General features: G+C 35.2%; 1 protein-coding gene across 5 annotated transcripts in view; it reads right to left on the reverse strand.

The window, feature by feature from the left end:
• The window catches only part of LOC106869579 (mucin-3A), a 381,249-nt gene that overhangs the window by 260,919 nt on the left and 110,330 nt on the right, over positions 1–10,000 (reverse strand). The window lies entirely within an intron of this gene.

The following is a 10,000-nucleotide window of genomic DNA, read 5'->3' on the forward strand; positions in this document are numbered from 1 at the left end:
TGTGTGTGTGTGTGTGTGTGTGTGTGTGTGTGTATGTATGTATGTATGTATATAATATATATGTATATCCTTACTCCCTATGTGCACATGTACACACTTTCATTTCAGTTCTTTTATAAACCATAATTCTGCATAATTCTGTTAGGTCATGAATATACAGAAGGTAAGTAGGCCACTAACAAAAGCAAAATTATGAGTAAAAGAAAAAAAATTTTGTTTAAAAAAAAAAAGACCAATAAAAATAAAGACAAACAAAATGCAAAAAATGGAAGGTGGAAATGGCTGCTTGAGATTGTCCAAATGAAAATGGTTGGAATTGATGGCTACATATATTAAGAAGTGAAATGACTGTGAAGATTGATTCTTTCTATTTCTGTACTATCATTTAGCATACTGAGAGACTGAAAAAGAAAAAGGAAAATAAAAGACAGAGAATAAGAAGGGGGGGGGGGGGTGAATGCTGTTTTAGGATTTAAAAAATAAAACCATATTTTTCAAGAAAAATAAGCAAAGATTGTTGATGTATGAACAAAATGAATATATGAATTTTTTACCACTTAAAAGACAAAAAAAAATAATATCCATTTGTTCCCTAATGCTGAGGGACCCCTCACTAGGAACTTGTTTTGATGTATCTTAGTTAATATTAGTTTTAAATTTTGGCACAAGGCCAGCAATTTCGAGGAGGGTGGGGATGCAAATTATTTACATTGACCCCAGTGCTCAACTGGTACTTATTTCATTGATCCCAAAAGGATGAAAGGCAAAGTCTACCTTGGTGGAATTTGAACTCAGAGCATAAAGACAGACAAAATGCCACCAAGCATTTTGCCTGGCATGCCAACAATTCTACCAGCTTGATGCCTTTGTCTTAGTTAATATTACAACTACTATAAGGCAGCAAGCTGCCAGAAACGTTAGTGTGCCGGACAAAATGCTTAGCGCTATTTCATCTGTCTTTACATTCTGAGTTCAAATTCCTCCAAGGTCAAATTTACCTTTCATCCTTTCGGGGTCGATAAATTAAGTACCAGTTGCATACTGGGATCGATCTAATCAACTGGCCCCTTCCCTAAAAATTTTGGGCCTTGTGCCTAGAGTAGAAAAAAATATTACAACTACTACTACTTCCAACACCACTACTATTACTACTATTACTATTGTATCCATTTCACCTCCATTAGCAGGGTCACCTCAGTAGCATTATAGACCCCTGGGCAAATCAGTGCCTTGGGCCCTATAGTCATTATCTATTGAGAGCAATCCAGAGCATACACAGATTAGAACTGGGTCCCAAGATATGTGACACCCTCAGGTAAATCCATGCACTGAGCCCTATAGTGTGTAGCTGCAACATATATAAAGAGCACAATTGGGCCTCAGGTAATTGCCCAATGTACCCACACCTTAAGATGGCACTGTCCATTGGCCCATGGTAGAGAGAGATTTGAGACATTACGGTTATTAAACAATAACTGTCCCTCTCCATTGTTACAGCACTCTTGCTGTTTTTTATAAGTAGATACTTGTACATCCACATGGTACCTGTTAATAGATAAATGAACTGAGTTAACAGGCTTTAGAGAAACACAGATCTACACTGCTGCTGGTTATGAGTCAGGGAAGTGCAGGAGTTAGGGGAGGGTGACTGATGCTTCTTTCAATAGTTAGTTTGGTACAATAACAACTTGACCAACAGTGAGAAGATCATCTGTGAGTCACAACAGAGGTATTAGTATTGTGACTGACCAAAAATAAATAAGCCAACTTCACCATGCATAGATGCAAGCAAGAAAAGTTCTAAGGGTGGCCATGGTTGACAGTGGTCAGTTGTTATCGATCATGGTCACTCAGCTTGTTGGAATTAACAAGCATGCATACCCCCGTCTGACTCAAATTATATCCTATGATCTAAAAGAAGAAGAAAAAATAATGAGATGGTCATAAGTTGAGTGCCTTTGATCACAGGTCTGCTCAATTGTGTATGACCCAGGGTTAAAAGTAAAACAACAACAACAACAGCAATTCACAACAGCCGGACCACTCCAGTTGTTCAAAAATGTTCTCGCTGCATCTAAAATAAGAGGTTGAAGTGATAGTACACTATACTTAGGGAAATATTTGACTGAGTCTATATCAATATTAGAAAAGAAATTCGGTTCCAGAAGTAATAAATGTCAATGTTGGAATGGAAAAATAAATGAAACAAGCTATAATCTCCAACATCCATTCATGAGAGAGGATAAAAACTCTTTAACTTCTTCAACCTGTAAGCTGCCAGAAGTACCCATATTTGCTAGTTTATAGCCTGTCTCATTGATTCAACAGAATGTTTTATGGGCCTTTAGTTCTTGGTTTCTATGTTGAACATCAGAGAAGATGAATGGTTAAACATTGCATATAAGAGAATCTATATTCTTTGTTCTAGTATCCAAGCAGGTTTTGCAGTAAAGTTTGCTATAATGAACAATGAGCCAGAGAACTGTTGAGCAAAGAAAGAAAGAAAAAGAAAAAAAAAACAATCAATAAAAAATAAACAATCAGATAAATAATAGAAGTCAAAATAAAGAGGTTAAAGAGATATTGTGGTTGAGTAGTTAAAGAAGGAAAATATTGTCTTGAGGTCCATAAGTTCAACCACAGCTACAAGCAGAATATTTTATTCTTAATGATCTTTTTCAGTAAAAGCAGATGGTAAACAAAGAGGGTAGCATTCATAGTCCATGCTTAAGTGGTTGGTATCAGAAAAAGGGGTCAAACTATAAAATACTTGGTTCTAATATTTAAATTTATAGACCTATCAAATGCATGGTAACATGAGAATATAAGCAAAAGTATGGATTTCTTTTTAGAAGACATAAACATACACATAAATTGACCTTGAGCTGTGTTGCTGGTGTTTGATACACCAACATAGGAAGTTAAAAGGCAAGACTAATCCTATTGTGGATTATATTTAGAACAGAGATGCAAAACAGGGGGACAAAATATGATGTGCTAAAGTATGGGCTGGCAGTTTAGTGTCTTTAGATATTTCCATTGGTGAATGGCTATGCTCAAAGAAAGAAAGAAAGAAAGGACACATTGCACAATCAAGTCGTTGATAGGATGTTAGAAGCATTAATACAACAAAAAGCTAATATTTGATAAAAAGGCCAATGTTACTTATCAACATTTTGACCAAAAAGCAAAATAATAATACTTGTGGCAAGCTCGTCTAACCCATGCCAACATGGAAAATGGACGCTAAATGATGAAGAAGAATTTTAATAGTTTATCCTTGTTGGGATGTTACATCCTGTTGCAGTTTAGCCTGAGGTCAACTTTGAGCACTTGTAAGATTAAGAATATTCCAGAAGTGACAATCCCATCTAGGACAACATTGCTCAATGTGACCTTCCTATTTTGTTTTAAGATGAAAGGGTATAATTCGAGAGAATTTAGCTGCTATTTTTAGCAGGGTGAATGACCAGATATGGCTCCCACATAGGCTTTTGTTAGTTCATGTAATATGCTGATGAGAATGTATACATTAGCATATGTATATACTACAGTGTTTTCTCCTTCCTACTTTTCTCTTTCTATCTCTCTTTCATATAATACATCTCTTTTCTAGATAATGCCTGGCCGTTTGTTGTCAGTCTAGCAAACAAATGGGAGTCACAGATACTTCAAATAAAATATGCCCCGTCATTAAGGCTAACAACAAGAATCATAACACATTCAAATGTACAAGACTAATTGAAATAATGAAAGCCTGAATTTAATAATCAACAGAATGAATATTGAATGAATGGTTAACAGACTTCACAAACTATTTATTCTACAACAACAATAACAATACAATAATCTCTCAATGTGGTCATGTGAAGGTGGCATAGCTTAGTGGTTAGAGCATTTGGTTCATGATTGTTGAGCCCGGAGTTCAATTCTCAGACATGCATTTATATCACACTGCTTTATTTCACATTGCTCCAGTCCACTCGGCAGGCAAAAATGAATTGTACCTGTAATCCAAAGGGCCAGCCATGTCACATTCTGTGTCGTGCTGAATCTCTCAGAGAACAACGTGAAGGGCACATGTGTCTGCAGGGTGGTCAGCCACATGCATGCTAATTTCACGAGCAGGCTTTTCCATTGATCAGGTCAACTGCACTGCTCATTGTGGTAATCAACAGAGAACCAGGCCAGTCCTGTACAGACTAATTAACAAAAGTGACATATATAAGCTATGAAGCTTTTGTGAAATCTTAAATTTTCTTCCTTCTCATGAACCTCTGCTCTTTCTTTGAAATAAACACACTGAGATTTTGCCCATTTCTGCTTTTTCACAAACATTTTATTTGGACAAATAAAGTGTCTATGTTTAAAGTGATTCAATATAATCTACCGAAATTGAAATGCATTGACAATATTTCAAGCATTGATGAGAGTCTATATCTACAAGGTTTCGTAAAAAATATCCTCCTGTACATATAACAGGCAGAGTTAACGACTATTGAAAAGGTTGCAAGATGCAACGAAAATTTTAGGAAATATAAATAAGTAAATGAGTGGAAACTTTACCGGTGAATATGTTAAATAATATAGCACTAAAAGAGAATGACTCTCCCCAGACACAACAAAATATGCTTCAATGAAGTTTATATATATATATATATATATATATATATATACATATATATATATATATATAGTTCAAAAAAACAATAACAAAAAAAACAAAAAAACAACAAAGTGAGGACGTGATATGGATAGTATTATTGGACGCTCAGGAAAGGAAAGAGAGAGTGTATGACGTTTCGGGCGTAGCCCTTCGTCGGAAAGATGGAAAGTTCGGAGAATGGAAGAACGGAGAAAGAGGAAAATGGTACCGATGCCCACGAGATATATATATATATATATATATATACACACACACACATACATCGAACCCACGCCAGCATGGCAAACGGATGTTAAACAATGATGATGATGATGAGATGCCTGTACATAACAACACTTATACATGCTCATGCATATATGTGCATATATGGATGTGCATAAATACATACATATGCACATGCATACAAATTATTGGACGGCCTTTGACTCTCCTGAGTTCATGCATTCTTTGATCTTCATTTAAAACCAATGACCAGGTTTTCATCCCTCCGCCATTTCTATAGTTTTTCTCACTAAACAAGGTACACAGAAGAGTCTAGTAGAGGTGGGAGCAGTTACCCATGTGGTGTGTCCTTTTCTGAAGTACCATCGCTGTCTGATATGTGAAGTCTTAGTCTTGCCATTCTCGTGCATGTATTCCCATAGTGAAAGTTCATGAAGAGAGGCCCTACAGCTTAAGAGAGGAAAAAGGAAAGGAGAACAAAATGTGGTTGTACTCAACCACAGAAAATTGAAATTCATCACATATAGACACATTTCCTTATCATCATTTCTATACTAATGAAAGGAAGTATTTGCAACAAAACATACACACACACACATACACACATGCACGCACACACACTACTAAAAGTTTTCATTGATGTAGCAAATATTGAAAGCTATGAACCAATTACATAAACAAATGACCTGATTCTCACAGCAAATTCAAAAGAAAGGCTTCAAGAAATAAGATCTATAATCAAAAGGACCAATAATTTATATTTCAGAGGTTTGAGCGTCAGTAATTAGGCCCCAAGGCTAGCAACAGGAAAATTATTTGGTTTCATGGGTGAGCTTGTGTAATTGCACAAGCTATGATAAGAGAGAGAGAGAGAGAGAGAGAGAGAGAGAGAGAGAGAGAGAGAGAGAGAGAGAAATAGCAAATTAAATTTTTAGTGCATATATGTCTATATATATTTAATGCAAGGAGTGATAATGCACAAATAGTATGGTAAGAATCATCATTTATTTGTAGCACAAAATTGTTTCTAAGTGCTGAATATTAAACATAACTATCATGGGAAGCCACTACCACTACATGATCACTCAAACTGCTAGAAATAGCTACGAAATTTTCTTAAAAGAAAAGAAGGATATATTGGATAATGTAGTTTTGCACATTCAGAAAAGAAGACATGATCTTCGATCAGACATCTGCTTATTCAGTATAAATGTTCCTTCAACATAAATGAGACAATATTTGGAGCAAGACCATCTCCTACCAGCCATAGATTAACATACAAAGAACACACACATATGCGCATATGTGCACGCCTTCTCAATCTCTCTAACACGGATACACTTATGATGAGTATTTATGAGCATATTCATGTGGGTATAAATGTATATAAATAAATACACACACACACACACACACACACACACACACACACACACACACACACACACACACACACACACACGTGTTATCCCCTAGGTGGGATTAGAAATTTGAATTTGAAATTAAGGAATTACAAGTATGCACACCAGCGCACACATGCATGCATACATACATACAAGCACACACACACACAATTCTCTTCTATACAGTTTTCATCAACAAATTCCACTCACAAGGCATTGGTTAGCCTGGGGCTATAGGTAACATTTTTACCCAGAGTATCACAGTAGGATTGAACTCAAAACTATTACTATTCTGCTACCCTTACCTCTCTCTGGTGCCGATTATTTCAACACAGTATTTGGGACTAACGAGATTATTGATCTGCTGCTATTTTCGTACATGCCTTTCTTTTCATATCTTTTTTTAGTCTGAGCTGGAAGAGAAGTGTTTTAAAGATAGTAGTAGTAGTGGTGGTGGTGGTGGTGAAAGATCAGGTGATGCTGTTAAGTCAAGCGATGGATTAACTCTACAGCCCAAGATCAAGAACTGTCTCCCTTTTAAGCAGGCTTCCACACAGTTTCCATCTACTAAATTTACCTCCCAAGACTTTGGTGGACTTGAGGTAAAAGTAGATTCCACTAACCAAAATGATTCTGCATATCTGGATTGAATCCAAAATCACATCTTTGCAAAGTGAAGTTAACCACACAAGCATGCCAGCATCTGTTAGTGCCAACTACTCTTGTACATTTCTACCACCTGAATTTACCATTCTCTCTGTTAGTCCTTTATAGATCCCACTGCATCTTTACTGTAGCAATTGCATATGCATGGGGGACATAGAAACCAAAGCTAGTTCCCAGATTACACTGGGATTTTGTGCTCTCTTCTTACTAACTTGGCACTTTAGTCTTGAACATATTAGCCTGTAGGCCTTTCAGGTTTGGAACTTTTTGCTGAAATTCTGAGACAGATTATGTTATATATAAGTGAATAATATATGAATGTCATAAGTACAGAAGGAACCTGCAGCTCTTAATATCTTTATATCTACTTGTATCCATCTCACCAGACAAATAGATAAAGTAAGATTAACTTGTACAGTAGACAGTGAATGTTCACCACCAACCAGCCATCTACACCATCGCCCACCTATCTGTCTGTCTGTCTGTCTGTCTGTCTATCTAGCTATCTATCCTCCTCTCTATCTATCTTTCTATCCACTTTCCATTCATCTCTCTATCCACCCCTCTATCTATCTACCTCTCTATCTATACATACATACATACACATATCATTTGCTTCTCTTATTTCTTGTTTTCTCTTCTCAAGACTTCAACAACTTACATTTAAACTGTGCTGACAACCTATTTGTCTTTTTTTTTTTTAAATACACAATAAAATGAAAAAGCATAAAAAAAAAACAAAAACAAAGAAGCAATAAATATTCTCTGCAAATAACAGAAATCATTATATGAGTGTGTGTGTGTGTGTATTTTTGTTCTTTCAAACATAAACATGTATAAACCTACTAAGCATGTGTGTGTATGTGTGTGTGTGTGTGAGAGAGAGAGAGAGAGAGAGAGAGAGAGAGAGAGAGAGAGAGAGAGAGCAACTGTAGTATTTATAAGAGATAAGATTACTGCAGTTATATACACATGCACACATGTACACACACCTCCCCCCACACGAACACATGCACACACACACACACACATGTGATGAAACAGGGTAATGTATTCTGGGAGAAAAACTTTGTTTTAGAACCAGAGATGGTGGTGATGCTGGTTAAGTAGTAGTAGTAGTAGTAGTAGTAGTGGTGGTGGTATTTGCAAGCATATATGAATACCAAGGGAGGGTGTATGTGCACACATGTGTGCATGTGTGTGTGAGTGTTTATCTACATATGCAAATAATTATTATCTTCATCATCATTGATTTATTGTTTGTTTGTTTTGCCATGATTGTATACAAAGCAGAGGAAATCATGGGTATTGAAATATTGGGTGTTGAACGATTTAATAGGGTAATCTTGGAAGATTATTCCATACGAAATAAATATCTAATGTTTTTAAATTGCAGTACATTGTATTTATAAACAGTGAAAAGAATGTGAAGTAGATTAAGAATTTATGTTTAACCAGTCCTAATTTAATTAAATATTAATAAAAAAAAATATTAAATAAATAATTTGCGATATTCAATTGTAGTATTACTATAATAGTGCAAGTAATACTCTCTATGTTGGTTAAGTGATACAGCTTTGCCATCTCACTTTGTGGTGTAGCTTGCTGTCCCCAATGTATTACTGCTTTGTGAATATTCAGTTCTTTGGGAGAATGGTATAGATTATAAGGCCTCTGTAATGAACCTCAGTTTAGCTCAACTGCTGATATATTGCCAACATTTAACTACACAGAATAATTTACTTACAAAAGAAAATTTTTTGAAATCCTTAATTCATTTTTGCATGTCTTTTAACAGTGCATTCCTGGAACATTCTTGATATCATACCCTTATGATGGAGAATATATGAAAAGAAACCAAAAAACTTCAACCCATCTCGATATTTAACTTAACATTAATGTTATCATTCTAAAAATCTGATCTACACATCCTCCTTTTAAGATATCAATGGTCTTCTTACCAGCTCATAGCAATTTTTCGTGCAACATTTATCCTCAACTAATTCTTATCATTTGTCTCTAGCGTTACAATTGTTGGAGCTGCTAAGAATATGGTGATTAAAACCTCAAATACCAAGTTGCAGTTTTCTTTTTGTTTTTTTGTTTGTTCTTTGGTCTTTTTTGTTTTATAACTCACTTTAGCAACTCAGTCTGCCTTTCAAATTTACATTGTGCGTGTAACATGTTACATATAGTATTTTTAGTTCATGCCACTCCAGTTGCTGCTGGTCCTTTATCTTCACTTATCATATTTCACTGCCACACAACAACACATTTGTCACACATGCATTCATTGTACACCAACCTATCTTTTCAAAGAAAAGAGAAAGCAAAGAGGCAATTTTCTAGAACTATACCAGCCTCTTTTTCACCTTAAATGCAATGTTATATCACTTGCTCTCCATTCTTTGTGGTAATCAAAACAGCTAGAAAAAGAAACATTATTATCCATTTATCAGTTTGGGCAAAAATACCCTAGTTGTCAATAATCCATATGTATGCTTGCATGTTTAAATGCATGCATATATATATATATATATATATATATATATATATATATTAGAGTAGTATAGTTTTCATAAAAGTGTCTCATGTGTGTATGTACACACACACACACACACACACACCACACAATAAGTTAATATACAATTGTCACATACACAAATATTGATAAGTAAATAGATTGGTGGTTCGTAATTGAAACTATTCAAATTACTATTACAAAATTGAAGAGGAGAGAAAAATGAGATGCAATGATTATGATTGATTAAGAGGGAAAAGAAAAAAAAGACAGTGAAATCTATGAATGTATATAAACTATTATCATTGTCTTAATATCCGCTTTTCCAGGCTTGTAAGGGTTGGATGAAGTATACTAAAGTAGATTTTATATATTTGGATGCCCTTCCTGTCACCAACCCTTACCTGTTTTCAAGTAAGGTAATATTTTCCTATGCCCGGACACACATGCACGGAATACTGGAAATGAAAGACACTGCTTCTATGACAGTGACACTTATTTACAGCTATGATGCAATGTCAA

Source organism: Octopus bimaculoides, chromosome 17, assembly GCF_001194135.2.
Source record: "Octopus bimaculoides isolate UCB-OBI-ISO-001 chromosome 17, ASM119413v2, whole genome shotgun sequence".
In the NCBI taxonomy this organism is placed as follows: domain Eukaryota; kingdom Metazoa; phylum Mollusca; class Cephalopoda; order Octopoda; family Octopodidae; genus Octopus; species Octopus bimaculoides.